A 14,939-nucleotide genomic window follows, 5' to 3' on the forward strand; every position below is an offset into this window, starting at 1 on the left:
CAGGTTAACAAATGAATTTCCTCTCATTGAGTCTATTTTAGAAAATCAATTGTCCGAAACCATTCCAGAAAAATTAAAACAAAACAAAAATGCATTTCCTTCACCAGAAGCAGCCCAGATAAAGTCCGCCCGTACGCAGAGACCCCTCCAGCAGCAGTTGAGCCCCATGGCTGCAGCCCCGGGCAGGGAGGAACCAAACCCGAGAGCCTGGGCAAAGCACACAGGCTCACCGAGACACTGGATTAACCTTAGTTATTTATTTAAGGCATTGCCCTGCCCTTGGTCCCGGTGACATCGGCATCTCCCACAAGTATGATCACGTCCCAGCAGAGGGGCTCTGGGGGCCGGGGTGATGAACCCCACGCCTGACAGCTCCCCTACAGCTCCCCACAGCATGCGAAGGCTGAGCTTGCTGTAGGATGAATGGTACAGGAACGCGTGAGGAGTTTAGTGCCTTCCCCCCATCCCATGGAAAATGCTTTACAGCTCCCTGGGGCAGCCAGGGGAGCAACAAATACCAGCTTTTCTCCAGGTCTGCAGGACCCATTATATTCCCTGCTCTCCCCACCAGCCCCGCACAGCCCCTTCCCAGCCCACGCACTGGGCAGCACCGGCTCACGGCACAGCACCGCGTCCCCGGCAAGAGCCGCCTCGGAGATCGGGGTTTTCATTTTCATCTGTGTTTTAAGGAAAACATCCCCTGTGGCTGAGGTTTAATCTTTCGTTGAAAGAAATGCCACTCCCCTCCTGCTAACAGACGACATTTTTTTCAAATCACATTTATGGTGAAAGCAGGTACAGCCTTTCCTTGCAAATTAAAAACCCACGCAGCAATTTTCTCCACATTCCTCTCTTGGCCGAGAGGCACCAAGAAACACCAAACCTGCACCCCCTCCTCTCCCGCCGCGTACCCAGCGATGTCCTCCCTCCTCCACGCCGTGCTGCCTTCGCGCTGGAACTGCCCGTGCCAACGGCTCCTTGCACCGGCAGCACCTTGGGGTTATTTCTGCAAAATACCCTCAATGTTGCTTAAAAGCTGCTTCCTCTGCAGGAAGGGCTGCGGGAGGTGAGGGCACCCATGGCTGATGCCCAGGAGACCTGGCCTGGCCACCACCCACGTAGGGGACCCCAGGGACGATGCCAAGGGGCTCCAGCTGCACACAGACCCCGCATGGCAAGAGCCAAAAAAGCCAAAGGACGTTTCCCACTGCCACCGTGGAGCCGGACTATCCGCAGGGTCCCTGCGTGCCCCAATGACCATGGGGATTAACTCCGTTTGCAACGATACAAGGTGATTTTTGGCCACCGCGAGTCACGGTGGGGCAAATACGGAGGGCAGTGAAGAGCTGAATCAATTCATCAGCACTCGGCGACCTGCCAGCGGCACCCCCAGGGTCAATGCCTAATTCCCGCAGGAGGAGCACAGCGCGCAAGCAAGCCGATTACTGGGTGGCCGAGCATTGCTGGCGAGCTGCTGGCTCCTGCTGCCAGGACCGCCACGGCTAAGTCGCTTTGGGGGCTGATCCCGTCTTCTTCATCCCCTCAAAGAGGGATTTTTCCAGAGGAGCATCAGGTGGGGGGACACAGAGTGGTCTCCCCCAGGGACCTGCCACCCTGGGGAACGGCTCTGCTGCCCTTCCCCTCCGGCATGGCCGCGGAGCCACCGGCTGCCCACGGGGATGGAGAGAGCAGCCCCGTTGCATCCTTCTGCCCCCGGGGTACCGCATTAATGCAAATGGCAAAACACGACAAATATTATTCAATGCATGTCCCTGTCCCCAGCCGGGTTCCCCACTTTGCAGAGCTCAGGGCCAGAGGATCCCGGGCGCAGGGCATCGGCCGTCACCCACACCGAGCACAGGCACCATCGGTGACACAAACACACCCAGCCGGGGTGACACTGCTGTCGCTGGCAGGGGACAGACGCCACAGAAGACGAGAGAGAAACCCAAATAATCCCAGCAAGAAATACCCCACTTCAGGCCACAGAGAGCACATGTCCCCATGCCGTGAGCTGTGACCATGGCTGCCTGGCAAGCAGGGGCTCCGGACAGCCCTCCCCAGCACCGACTGCCTGTTGCGGGCTTTAATGCAATGGGGTGAGACCTGGGGACGGGGTGAGACCTGGGGACGGGGTGAGACCTGGGGATGGGGTGAGACCTGGGGACAGGGCAAGGGGAGGCAGAAACCCACCACGACTGCTTCACCGCGGGGGGGAAAACTCCCCCTCGCCCCATCCGGAGCTCGCTCCGACCCCGCACGCACCCGCCGGCTGGATGGGATGTAAATAAATATCCCAGCACAGCTCTCTTCGAGCCGCTTACGAAATACTCAAGCTGGCGGGGTTCGCGGTGGGTTGGAGGCGTTCAGGGGACAACTCTGGCGTGACTGCAGCCCCCATCCCCGCGCAGCCCTTTGTTGAGAATACGAATGCAAAAAAGCCACCTTTCCCACCCATCACTTAGGGCCGCATCTTCCCAGGGTGGCTGACCGCACCACACCTCCTCCTCTTTCCCTCTGCGACTTGCTTCCTCACCTTGAGCTCTTCCCGACACAGCCCCCGTGGGGCTGACAGCCTGACATCCATCCCCCCCACCCCACCACGGGCTCCCCAGCTCTGCCGAACCCCAAAGCAGGGAGGTGAGAGCAAAGCCTTCCCCATGGCCAAGCGCCAGCGCTCGGCACCCCCCAGGCAAAGCAAGAGCTGAAGCTGCAACCGCTTGCATCCATCTGCTCCCGCTCGCACCCATCTGCTCCCGCTCGCATGGGTGCGTGCCGACTGTGCTCTCCGACAGCGAGCAATGAGATCGGTCCCAGAGTCCTGGGGAAAAAAGCAGGGAGGAACTTTGGCCGTGGCTGCAATGCCCAGTGGGGATAGAGGTGGGTCAGGATTCAGGACCAGCTTGACCAGCTCAGTCCCAGCATCCAGGAAGAAAAGAGGGATGCGAGATGACCAGCCCTCCAGCCAGCTTGACTCCTACGGCCAGGGTGTCAAATTCTTCAAAAAGCGCTTACAAATGAGAGTTGCTGTCGGCAGTGCCCAACGTGGCCATTGAGGCTTACTCGGACCAGCTGCAAACTGTACCTGAGATTTACAGAGATTAATTTAGCAATGCAGGGGTTTTATAAAAAACAAACAAACAAAACAAAACATGGAGAGAGCTGCAAGAAAAGCTTTACTGACTGCTCCTGCGCACACAATGCAGCTGAGCGTGCGGGGCACAGGGATGCTACCAGGACAACTTTCGGAGGAAAAGAGACCCACAGGCACCTGCCTGGGGAGATGCTCTTGGCATCGACACCTCAATGCACAGATCGGTTCTTAAAAGGGAAAAATCATCAGTGCAACATCCAAATCATCGCTGCAACATCGAGACCAATCAGTGCAACCATGCACTGATCAATAAAACCCAGCTCCTGCCAAAACCGGGCAGGGTTCCCAAAGCGTTTCGGCTACCTGCTCAGCAAAAGCCAGGACCAGCCCCTCCGCCTCGCATCCTCTCCCTCCGCAGATTTAGCATGCCTGTATTTTTCCCATGGCCCCAGCACAGTTGGTTCACCCTATCTGCAAACATTTCCAGCTTGCTTTGGAGTTCTTCAAAAACTGAAGAAAACAGGAAATGATTCAACCGGCCAAAGAGGGTCGGATCCGCGCGACCTTAAAGGATGCGCAGGGCTCTGTGCAGCTAGGAAAAGGGGGCACATCTCGCAAGCAGAGGGGAATGCGTCTGGGATCACCTATTCGGGTTTTAAAAGGACCTTTTTAAACCATTTTCCTCTTCCTCCATTTTTACAGGGTCACAGCTCCGGCAGCAGTGCGAAAGCACCAAGAAAGTCACCCGAAAATACCACGCTGTGGCTGCCGTCCCAGCGCAGAGATCCCCCGGCCTCGGCAGGCGGCTGCGGGGAGACACGTCGGCAGGGCCAGTCCCTCCGCCTTCGAGGGATCCCCCGGGATCACCAAGGAAATCAAATTACCCAATAAATAAACCAGACAGGGGAAAGCTTCGTCTGCAGGATCTCTTTGGCTGTGAGGGTAGTAACCGGTGCCATGTCCCATGCGGACTTGCTCTGCTTTCACCACAAAATCTTGAATTCAAGGTCCTTAACTGAAATGAATTCAAGATCTTTGTTTTAAATAAATAAATAAATCCCAATTCAGCATCTGTTCTGAGCAGAAATCCTCAGGCAGAACTGCTTATCCTCCCGCAGAGATGATCTGGGGCTTTCGCTGGGCTCTTAAACCTCCCAACTAACGCAATCCTCGACCACTGGAAAAAACAGGTCTTAGACCACAACTCTGCTTAATCCCAGAGAGGGGCTTTGCAAACAGTGACGCTCCCCTCGCTTCACCCAGACCCGAGCACATGCTCAAACACTTTGCACTTACGTGCTCTGTTGACACAGAGCTGCTGCGTCTCTTGCCAGCTCTGCTATTTATTTTCTTTTCGACCAGTGCCAACGTTTCCCTGGTTGTGTTCTGGGAAGATATTTCCTAAGCTCCCAGGGGGATTTTGCCTTTGTGAAACTCAAGCCCTGCGACGAAGCGTTCCCTCTAACAGTGGCACGTTATCTGGGCTCCCCAGAAACTCACCACTGCTCACCCCTGCAGAAACGCTTCGGTATTGCTCCAGAGGAGGCTTTGCCGCCCTTTCACATGCCAAGAACATAAAAGCTAGTTTGGGTAAGTTAGATTCGCACGTATACTAGAAAGCAACAAAAATTAACTGTATTTCTTGACTATTTGCATGCAAAAAAATTGCATGCAAAAAAGAATTGCAAAACAAAGCAAATTTTTTTTCTAGGAATCTGGATACTACCAGTGACCACTAATTTCATAAATTGGATTAAGAAGCAATGGCATGGCATGGCATACTCCACCTACAAGCATCACTGGCTATGCCCATCCACAGGTATGCATGTGCAGATAAATGCTGCTTGGACAATAAGCTGCATTGCCACACCACCCCTGGAGCTGCCACTTGAGACAAATCATCGTCATTTTAGAAGGAAAAAGGTTTCGGAAACGCTGCTCAAGCTGGTCCATTTAAAAATGCACAAACAAGACATTAAATAACAATGAAACGCTTTCAATAAAAAAAAAAACCCAAAACTGTTTGGGTGTTGCCAGCTCTCACAATCTCATTGCAACTCTTGCAGCATCTGATTTTTTTTTCCGATAGAGTTTCCAGTGCTGCTGCTGGGAACCAGGGTCCCCTGGGAACACCCCTTGGCTCACCAGGATACCGCAGCACAAGCTTCGTGCCACCCCCGTGCAGGTCCCTGCAGTGACTGGGACCATTCCCATTCTGACGGATGTTTCCAAGCGCACTCTACCATGGAGCTGGTATCTTAAATGTCACCGACTCTGATTAACGAGGGGTTTCCATGCAATTAATTAGTAAGTGCCAACCTCCAAGCGAGCAGAATCCCCTCGCAGAAGCACCAAACCGCTGGCACTTTGGTCTTTTCTGTTTCCTGAAACAAACTCGCCTCCCGGGTTTTGAGGGGCAGCAGAGCAGCCCCCCAGGCTCCGCTGTCCAAGCAAAACCCACCTGCCCCTAGAAAAGCCCCTCGCTGGTTCCAGCACCCACCCGCCAGCCCAAGCTCAAGACCACGAGGCTGCCGGCATCAGAGACCCGCTCGCCATCACCGCCGACCCGGTCCCAAGCTCCGGCTCCGGGACGGGGCTGCCCCTGTGCTCCCCCCAGCCCCTGCCCACCACCTCCACCTTCCCAAAGGGCACGAACTCCCAAAACTAACCTGCATGTTCCAAACATCACCCGCAGCGTGACTTTGGGCAGGGCTGGGGATGAAAAGGGTTTTTTCAAAGACCTCCATCGCGCAGGCATCGGTACGTGCTTTTGAGCACCATGCAAACTCGCTGGCCAGCCCAGCCGGGCGAGCTGTCGCCCAGCCCTGGGCAACCCAGCCAGAACGGCCGCGGGTCTCTCCCTGCCCAGGATGCTCAAAGCTGGCAGTGGCCAAGTGCAGCCGCGTCTGGTCCCAGCACCATCTCCAGCCCCTCCACCCCGCAGCTCCCCGCGCTACGCAGGCGAATGCATGCCCCGTGATGGGCTAAAACGCCTTGAAAAGTCACGCTTTAAGGGTTTATTCCAGGAATAAAACACCGGCGCCAGCGTGGACACCTGGCTCTCCCAGGTCCTCCAAGAGAGGAGGAGGAGGACAACCGAGCACACACACGCACGGACACAGAACTAGTCTAGTGGCCAAGGCCGGTTTGGTACCATCGGCACGCCGCGGGGCAGAGCCGCTCCTGCAGACCGACGCGCCGAAACCACGATGCTGCTGTGCACCTCAGCAAGGGGGTTCGCCCCCTGAACCCCCCCCACTCCGAGGCTGAAGAGATGCTCTCGGCACAGCCGGGAAGCAAGCGGTGTCCCACGGCGGCACCGCAATGGGAACGGGAGCTCCGGTCCCACTCACCCCCCGCTCCCGGCACGGGGATTTGCTCAAACTGAGCTGAGCTCATCCGCCACGGGTGTGACGGCCGCCTCGGATCCATCACTGTGCGTAATCACCGGAGATCAGGGCTCGCCACCTAATCGGCTCAATCCTGCCTGGGACCACCTCACCCGCAGCACTCCGCACCCACCGGCGCTTTCGGGGCTGCTCCCGGCACCGGCTCCATCCCTCCATGGCCCAGCCCGGTGGGCTTCGCCGCTTCTCGGGGGTGGCCAAATAGGCTCTAATCACTGCTGTTCGGAATTGCACCCCTGGATGCGCTCCAGGCTCCGGATCACCCTGCAACATGTCAAGCCTTTCTGCCTCTGCTCAGCCGAGCTGGAGAAAACACAGGCAGGAGCATTCCTGCCTAATTTACATTGTTAACATATTTTCTTTTAAGTCAGCTCCCGTAGCGTTTCCTCTCCTTTCACATGTGGTTTCGGTCAGAAAATGGCTCCTTTGCTCGCCTGCTCCCTGCAAAGAAAACCTCTGCCGGCAAATCCCGCCAGGACTGGGGGACACTGGGCTCCCATCCTGCTCCGTGGCCACCTCGGGACACCGAGATGTCCTGGGGGGGGAGAAGGGACACTGCTCAGGGCCTCAGCATCCATCCCCGCTGTCTCACCTCCAGCCAGGACCTCTCCATCCCCTGCACTTTGGCTTCTCCGCTGCAGGCAGCGAGCCCCAAGGGGTGCACGGGAGGGACGCACGGGGCGGACGCCCTTGGGGGTTGCAGAGGAGAAGGGCAGCTCCAGCAGTGCGGGATCCCCACCAAAACCCAAACACCAGCAGGCAGAGCAGCGAGGGGCGATGCTGGGAGCTGGGAAGGAGCCGAGCGGGGGGAGAAATTCATGCAGGAAGGGGGCCCGGGGCCGCAGCAACACCAGAACAAGGGGCCCATTTACACCCGCCCTGACACGGGCACCCTCCCTTGGCAGTAACGGTTATACTGGGAGCCGAGCTGAGCCGCCGGCAAGCTTTAATTGCCACTATTATTACTACAATTTTGTTGGAAGCTCAAAGGCCGCTGCCTTCGCGCAGATTTAGGGATGCACTTAACTTTAAGCAGATGTTTATGACCCTGATCTGGGAAGGGGAGCGGGGGTCCACATGTCCTCGATGTGAAAACCCGCTGTCTTTCACGCTACAAAGATGAGGAAAGCTGGGAGAAGCAAGAGCCCTCACCTTGGCTGCTGGCAATGCCCGCAGCCCCGCTTGCCATGAGAACCAGGGAGGCTTTGGGCTCATGCCACAGCCAGGAGCAGGATTACTGCCTCCATTCACTGCCATGCCAGGGATCCGCCGCCTGCTACAGTGGGACTGGTTTTCATTCCCCTTCCCCCAGGAATGACTCAAATTTTCCCATTAAAGCAGCACCAGAAAGGGGTCTATTGTAGCCCTGCATCCCCCCCGCCCAGCTCCAGGCCAGGGGGACCTCAGTGACACTTTTTGGGAGGAACAGGGCTGACTGCTGATGGCAAATGTCAAAGGAGCCTCGAAACCCAGCCAGAAAGAGGGACCACCGGCCAGCAACGCCGCGAGGGGGGAGGCAGAGCACCCCCAGGTCTGCGCCGCGGGGCGAGGACACGGCAGCTCTCCCACCATCGGGAAAAGCAGAGCGAGGATGCTCCCAGGGCTTCCCAACCCCCGGATGGTCCTCAGCTCCACGCCGGGATGCTGCGGCCCCCCACACACCGCTGGGAAGGGCTCGGGGGGGGTCCATCCCTCCCTCCCTCCCCGGCCGCACACGTTTCACCCAGCTCCGTCACCCGGCTCAGAGTCAGCCAGCGCCGAATCTGCTCCAACTCCAGATGCTGGTGAAATGCTATAAATAAAGGAGGGGGAAGGGGAGACAGGGCTGGTGGGACGCCAGGCCCACCGAAACACAAGCAGATGTTCCCCTTCCCCGCGGTGCCGGGCTGCACCCATCCACAGCTGGGGTTGGGGAGAAAGGTGGCAATTCCAGCACCCTGAGGTTCCCCCGGCTGGCGAGACCCCCCCCCAGCACCTGCAGAAGGGAGGTAATTCGGAGGTTTTCCACCAGCCAGCCCAGGAATAAATCCTCAGGCAGGACCAGCTCAGTAAACAACCTGCTTCCATTTTTATACAGCCACAACTCTAATTACCACCCGCCCCGTTAGCCGAGGAGGTGTTTCAGCTCTGACACCAGCAGGCAAAAGAGAAAAACCTCGCTTCGTTCTTCCAATACAGACGCAACAGCCTGACTGACGTCTTAAAGCTCGTTGCTTCACAGCATCTCCTGGGCAGCGGCAGCCGCTGCCTCCACATTGCGACAACCAGGAGAAAGTTTCGGGTGCTCCCCGGGAACGAGCTGGGACCGCGGCAGTGCCCACGGCAATCACTGCCCCGAGAGAGAAACAGGGGGGCTCAAAACACAGCTGAGCTGCCACGAAATACCTTTTGGTAGAGCCTGTGATCACCCTGAAACAAGCAGAGTTATCTTAAACATCACCGGGAGGAGAAGAGGGCTGCTGCAGGTTCCCACCGGCGCCGGCACAAACCGTGCCGCGGTGCCACCGTCCCTCACCCCAGCGTCAAAGCTTCGCGTCACCACCGACCCAAACTGCCAGGCACCTCGCCCGCTCGTGTGGGCTACCAGCCCCAAACGCGAGATCTGGGCTTTTGTAGCTTATTTAAATTGCTTCCATTATTCAAACTGCTCCAATTATTTAAATTGCTCCAGCTGGCTTTGAGTGATACGAGCATCCCCAAAAATTATTTATTTGTTTTTAAAGGGCAAAAGACATTGAGATTTGCTCTCTTTTCCTCAACAGCTGCAGCACTGCTGCCCCCGCATCCTCACGCCAGCCCGGGGGGCTCAGCCAGGCGCTGTGTCTCTGCCCGGGGGGGCTGCTGGAGGAGCGGGGGCTGCACCGGCACGCACGCCCAGCGCCCCTCGGACGCGTCCCGCCGCTTTCTCTGCCAACGCGCAGCATAAAGGGAGCGAGCGAGGATGGCAGGCGAGCTGGGAGACAGCCAAGTGATTCCAATTAGCAGTGGAAAGTGTCCAGCCATGGGTACTCAGAAGAACCCACAGCCAAGCTGCGGCTGATATGGTAATTTGGATATTTTCAGTGAGTCTCCAGCCCCCGACGGGTCTGCTGCGGCAGGCGGGAGCACCGACTCAGGAGCTGGCTGCGCGGGCTGGGATGACACCGAGTCCCTGCTCTGCCTTCGCTCACAGCCCGAGGAGGATTAGCGTGCAATGGAAACGCCGTGCCCGCAGGACGGCTCCTTCCAGCCACGGAGGGGAAGGATGATGCCCGCAGCCGGCCACGGTGGGTACCAAGCCTCGGCAGGGATCTGCCGTCCCCGGAGACACTCACCCGGAGCCCTGCAGCAGTTTCAGACACAGCGGGGAGGGGGGGACGGACACGACGGTATGGCTTGTCACCGGTGACCCACAGCACCCAGTAGCCCTTTCCAGGGCAAAAAGCAATCAGAAAAAATTAATGAGGTCCTTCTCTGTCCCCTGGCACTGCAGGAACAGCATGAAGAAGGGGTACACACCCTGCCTGAGCCACGAACCAAAGCATCCAGGTCTCCCCCAAGCCCCCGCACCCCAACCTGGTCCCTTCCAGTATGCAAACCCCCCCGGGAGAGCGGGGCAGCCGTGCCAGCACCCTGCCGCAGAGCCAGACCTCGGCCACGGCCCCAGACACGACAAAAGGTTATTATCCCGAGAAACTGCCGGGCAGGAGAAAACAAGAGCAGGAAGGATGTGAAGGGTGGGGAGGACGCCTGATCTCCAGCCCACGGTGACAGTGCCTGCCAGGCTGGGCTGCCCCACGGGACAGCACAGCTCCTGCCCCCCCCTCCCTGGGCACCACGCACCGGAGCGGGGTGATGGGAAAAGCATTTCACTTACGGCCTCCCACCCGTCTCTCACCTTTAAACAATTTGCTGCCCAAGAAATTAAGAGCCCAACCTCATCAACCGCTGATGCCCTAAGGTGAGGGGGGTAAGCCTAGATTTGCCCCTCTCCGAAATCCCCGACAGCGTGCCGCAGCTTCGGCCGTGGCATTATGGAAATCCCTGAGCACAAAGGGGTCTCTCAGGAGAGGGGCTGCGGCCGGGGCCACGTCCTGATGAGGACCACGCGTCCCCGGTGGGGACAACCCTGGCTGAGGGTCCCCGACAAGCACATCCCCCGGCGAGGGCGGCTGGCCAATGCCGGGACCCCAGCCTGGTCCAGCTCCGTGGGGTCTGTCCGATCCCATCCGCCTTCCTCCCGGCAGCGATGCCACCGGCCAAGCTGTCCCCGCCGTTCCTCAGCAATCCTACAGCTGGGGAATTTCTCAGCCACAAGCTGCAAAAAGCAGCTTTTTTTTCTTCCCCCACCCCGCTTTGCTGGCGTTTGAGCAGCCTCAGACAGCGAAGGCACCCGCGCTCTCCCCCGGGCAAGGCTGGAGCCAGGAACAGCAGCCCAGGCTTGGCTGGGAGCAGGGAGCAGCTGGGCCAGCCCGGGGAGAGACGGGGAGGGAGGGAGGGAGGACAGAGGAGACCGAAACCGCCACGTGCATGTGTTTTCTTTGAGAGACAACTTTTCCAGCATGAGCTGCCAAAGGAACATGCAATCAGGATACCTGCAAGCTCCCCTGCTCCGGAGGGATCGGCTCGGGGACAATGTGGGGCGGCAGCGCGGGTCCTTGCAGGCTGGGATTTGTCCAAGAAGAGAAACACTGGTTCTCCATTCTGGATGTAAAGGGATCTCATCACATCTAGAAGGATTTGTTTTCCAGTGGGTAGGAGGGAAAGGAGGCAAGGAGCATCGGTCGCTCTGCGCAGGGCTCAAACCACAGCTCGAGCTGCTGGAACAGGGGGAAAAGTCCTTCCCACGCTTGCCATGCACCCCCCCAGCAGGGGAGGGAGTGCTGCGGGCAATAGGAAGGCAGCGGGAGATGCTGGGAATGAGCTTCCCTGATCGCACGGTGCTCTCTCCCTCCGCAGGGGCCGAGCCCCGGGGGAGAGATGTGCCCCACTCCGCAGCACCCCAAATCGGAGGTACAACTGCCACCCACGGCGGCACGTCTCCACGTCCTCAGCGCTGCTCCAAGGACAGGCGATGGATCCCTAACGGAGCCTTCTGCGCAGGGCAGGACCCAAAGCACACCCTGCACGCGAGCTCGCGCTCGCTTGCAGCCAGAGGCTCTGGCCAGAGCCGTGCACCATAAAACCGCTGACCATGCCGTATTAGCCTGCCCTTTGGACTCCTCAGCTTCTCACCGCGGCCAAGCCTTGAGCAATCACCAAATCATTCGTTAACGCTGGCCCCATTCGTTGCCTTTAATAACCCTGGGTCACTAACAGGAATCCAGTTGTACCAGCTTTGCGCTCCCACAGCGACTAGCTTGGCACGACCAACGCTGAGGGAAATCCCCTTCCAGACGATGGGGGCTCTCATGCGATGCACCGGGCACCGTGGGGAGCACCGCTCCCTTCCCAGAGAACACCGTACACCCCATGACAGGCAGGGCTCTCCCAGCCGCACACCCAGGGAAGGAAAGATATTTTTCTTAAGGGCTGAGGTTGCTCAGCCTCTTAACTCCTGGCTCTCACCCTGCGGGCTGCACGGCCACACTGCAGCGCCCATGCCAGGGCTGCGGGACCTGGGGAACACCATCACGGGACCGCGTAGCGAACCCCACGTCCCACAGCTGCTTCTTGCCTGCTGCGATCCACGGCCCACGGGGGGCCAGCACCAACCTGCTCAAACCCACTGAGAGCTGCCCCGAAAGCCCGATTTCTGGGGATGGGGTGCAGTCCCCTGCAGGTCAATAAATAACCCACAGCCCTGCAGAAAGGTGGCTGTTGGCCGAGACGTCTAAAACGGGATGGGGAAGCCTGCGTTCTGCACCACGGGCCAGCAAGGACGCTGCTCCTGGTCCTCCCCCCGAATCCCCGCAGCCTCCCCCGGACCTGGAGGAAGAGGTCACGGGTGCTGTATTTAGACTTGCAGAGCCCAATAAAGCACGTGTAAGGTGGGAGACAGATCGCACAAGCCATCGTACTGGCCCTTCGGGGCCGATCTTCTCCCCCTGCTCTGCCACCAAACCCACCCTGCGCCCAGGCTGGGGCGAGGGGTGCAACGGGCACGGGGCAGGAGGAGCTGGGTGCAGCCCCACAGGTGCTGCAGCCCCGCAGAGCACGCTGCATGCTCACCGCGCGCTTGCTGCACGCTCGCTGCACACCTTCCAGCTCCCATCGCTGCACAGCAGCGTTTCGCTGTCCCCAGCATGGGGACACATCTGTGCCTCCCCAGCCCGGCCCCTGCCCGGGGAAGGGGGGAGAACAGGCGCTGCTCTGTGAGCGCCGGGGAGCATTGGGACCAGGGAAGTTCAATAGTTTACTACCAATATTTGTCTTGGCCGGGCGGCACGGCTTGCTGGAGGAAACGGGGCAGGGGGAGGGCTCCAAACATCCTCTGCATTCCTTATAACGAAAGTAAAGGCAGTGCTGTGGCACCCGCGCTTGGGGTTAACCAAATGTAAGGCCTTTTGTATTTAAAAATCCGGCAATAAAATATCCAGGGGTGCAATTTTCCAAAAAGCAGGAGTGAGGGGCCTTGCTCCCAGCCCTCAGCATGACATGCGAGCTACCCCCTCCTCCCAAAAAGCCACAATTCAAAGCTTTTGCACAAAATCTGCCCATGGAGCCGGTCTGGACGCAGCACCCAAAGTCCATGGCTCTACCTGGGGCTTTCAACCTCCTCCAAACGACTCAACCCTCCTTCCACAGCCACCAATGCAAAATGCTGGCGCCAGCTCCATCCCACAACGCTGCTGGAAAACACGGGATCAATCGGGGATGCAATCGGGGAGCATCAGGGCTCGCTTGCTCAGCCTGTACCACTGCGATGCTCAGCTCCAAAAATCACATGTTTTAAACCCCAGCCTCTGAAAAATGAGAAGACCGCAGAAGATGCCCCTCGCTTGCCAAATGCTGCGGGGAGCCGAGTGCCCTCCCGGCCGCTGCTCCTGGGACGAGGGGCTGGTGTTTATCTCCAGCGGGAACAGCACCTCCGTGCTGGGGCAGATAAGGAGGTTCGGAGGCGGCTCTGCCAAAGCCCTGCGCAGCGGCGGGTGGTCCAGGACAAAGTGCGTTTCCGACGCGGTGCGGGAGGACCTCCCGCGATAACCCCCGGGTTCAGCACCAGGCTCCGGCTGCTCCTGCTGATAAACCTTGGGTGAAGGTGGGTGCACGGTGTCAGGCACACCCCGGTGCCGGCTGCGTGGCTCTGAGCACGCTGCGAGCTGTACTCATGGGAAGGGCTGAAGAGGACCAAAACGCTGCAGGGAAAGAAGCCACCCCGGCACGGCGCTTGCAAAACCGAAAGATGGATCCGGGTGCCCAGCAAACACCAGCAGCCGCTTCAAGGAGCGGCATGAAGCATTTTTTATCCCCACATTCAAGCTGCCCCAACCACCTCTCCAGCATGATGCGGGGTCTCCCACGTACCCCATCCCCAGGGCAGATTCAACCCCCCGATGTCGGTGGGAGCGCTGCGCTCATTAACAGCTGCCAGACAAGAGCAGGGAACTCTTCCAGGCAAAGCAGACTATTCACCCCGCTTAGAACTAATTAGGGCTTGTCTTAATTAAATCCTGCTAACCATGAACAACCCCAGGGCCAGAATTAACGGATTTACCTGGGGTGGCCTTTGGCCGCTCATAAGGGACTGCTAGCCCGGCACGAGCGAGCCAGCCCCGTGCTGGCCACGGTGGCTACGGACGTGGCAAGGCGGGAGCTGTCAGGGCTCGGGAAGAGCCACTGGAGACCTGTCCCTGCACAGAACATCACATCACCAGGGATGCCGGTCCAGCCGGGTGGTACAGCCCCGGCCACAAGGGCTGCGGGAAAAGCTGCTGCAGCCCGCCAAGGCAGGAGCGGAGGGATTAGCCCTCCCACCACCTTTTGTGCTGCTCGTTTCTTTAAGGGGATTAGTCCCTGTAAATCTGTAAGAGGGTTTAATCACATAACACCACGGGGTGAGCGGCGGGGCTCCTGCCGGGTCCGTGCAGGCGGCGAGCCTCACTTAACTGGGATTGCAGCAGACGGTGACGAAGGGGCCCGGGACCGCATCCCGACACCAACTCACTGCTCCTCCCTGCCCCGCTCCTTTCTCGGGCATCCCCGGCCACGGGGCAGCGCACGGGATGGCTCAGTATCGGGGCTGGAGACCCCACCGAGGGAGAGACCCGCTGCCAGGCAGTCAGAGCTCAAGATGCCCATAAAGCAGCCCTGCACACTACTGCAGCACTGGTACCTATAGGGAATCATCTTTCTTACCTTCCCCTTGCTCGTAAAACTACTTTTGAATTTGGCTTTCACAGACTCACCACTTACAGACATCTACCAGCAGCTTATTTTACCTGGTAACAAACTCTCACAAGGCTTTAGTGGGAAAAGAGAGACATTTAGCCAACAAAATCCAGCTCGAAGTCTGGTTA

At 58.6% G+C, this 14,939-nt stretch overlaps 1 protein-coding gene and 1 long non-coding RNA gene across 2 annotated transcripts in view; one reads left to right on the top strand and one right to left on the bottom strand.

Moving 5' to 3' along the window:
* Positions 1–14,939, bottom strand: part of SLC9A3R2 (SLC9A3 regulator 2) — a 39,194-nt gene that overhangs the window by 11,155 nt on the left and 13,100 nt on the right. The window lies entirely within an intron of this gene.
* On the top strand, positions 4,050–5,151 carry LOC115335622. Its single transcript, XR_003921481.2, has 2 exons — positions 4,050–4,684; positions 4,806–5,151. It is a non-coding gene; the product is annotated as an uncharacterized LOC115335622 (long non-coding RNA).

The sequence above is a fragment of the Aquila chrysaetos genome, chromosome 25 (genome assembly GCF_900496995.4).
Source record: "Aquila chrysaetos chrysaetos chromosome 25, bAquChr1.4, whole genome shotgun sequence".
Classification (NCBI taxonomy): domain Eukaryota; kingdom Metazoa; phylum Chordata; class Aves; order Accipitriformes; family Accipitridae; genus Aquila; species Aquila chrysaetos.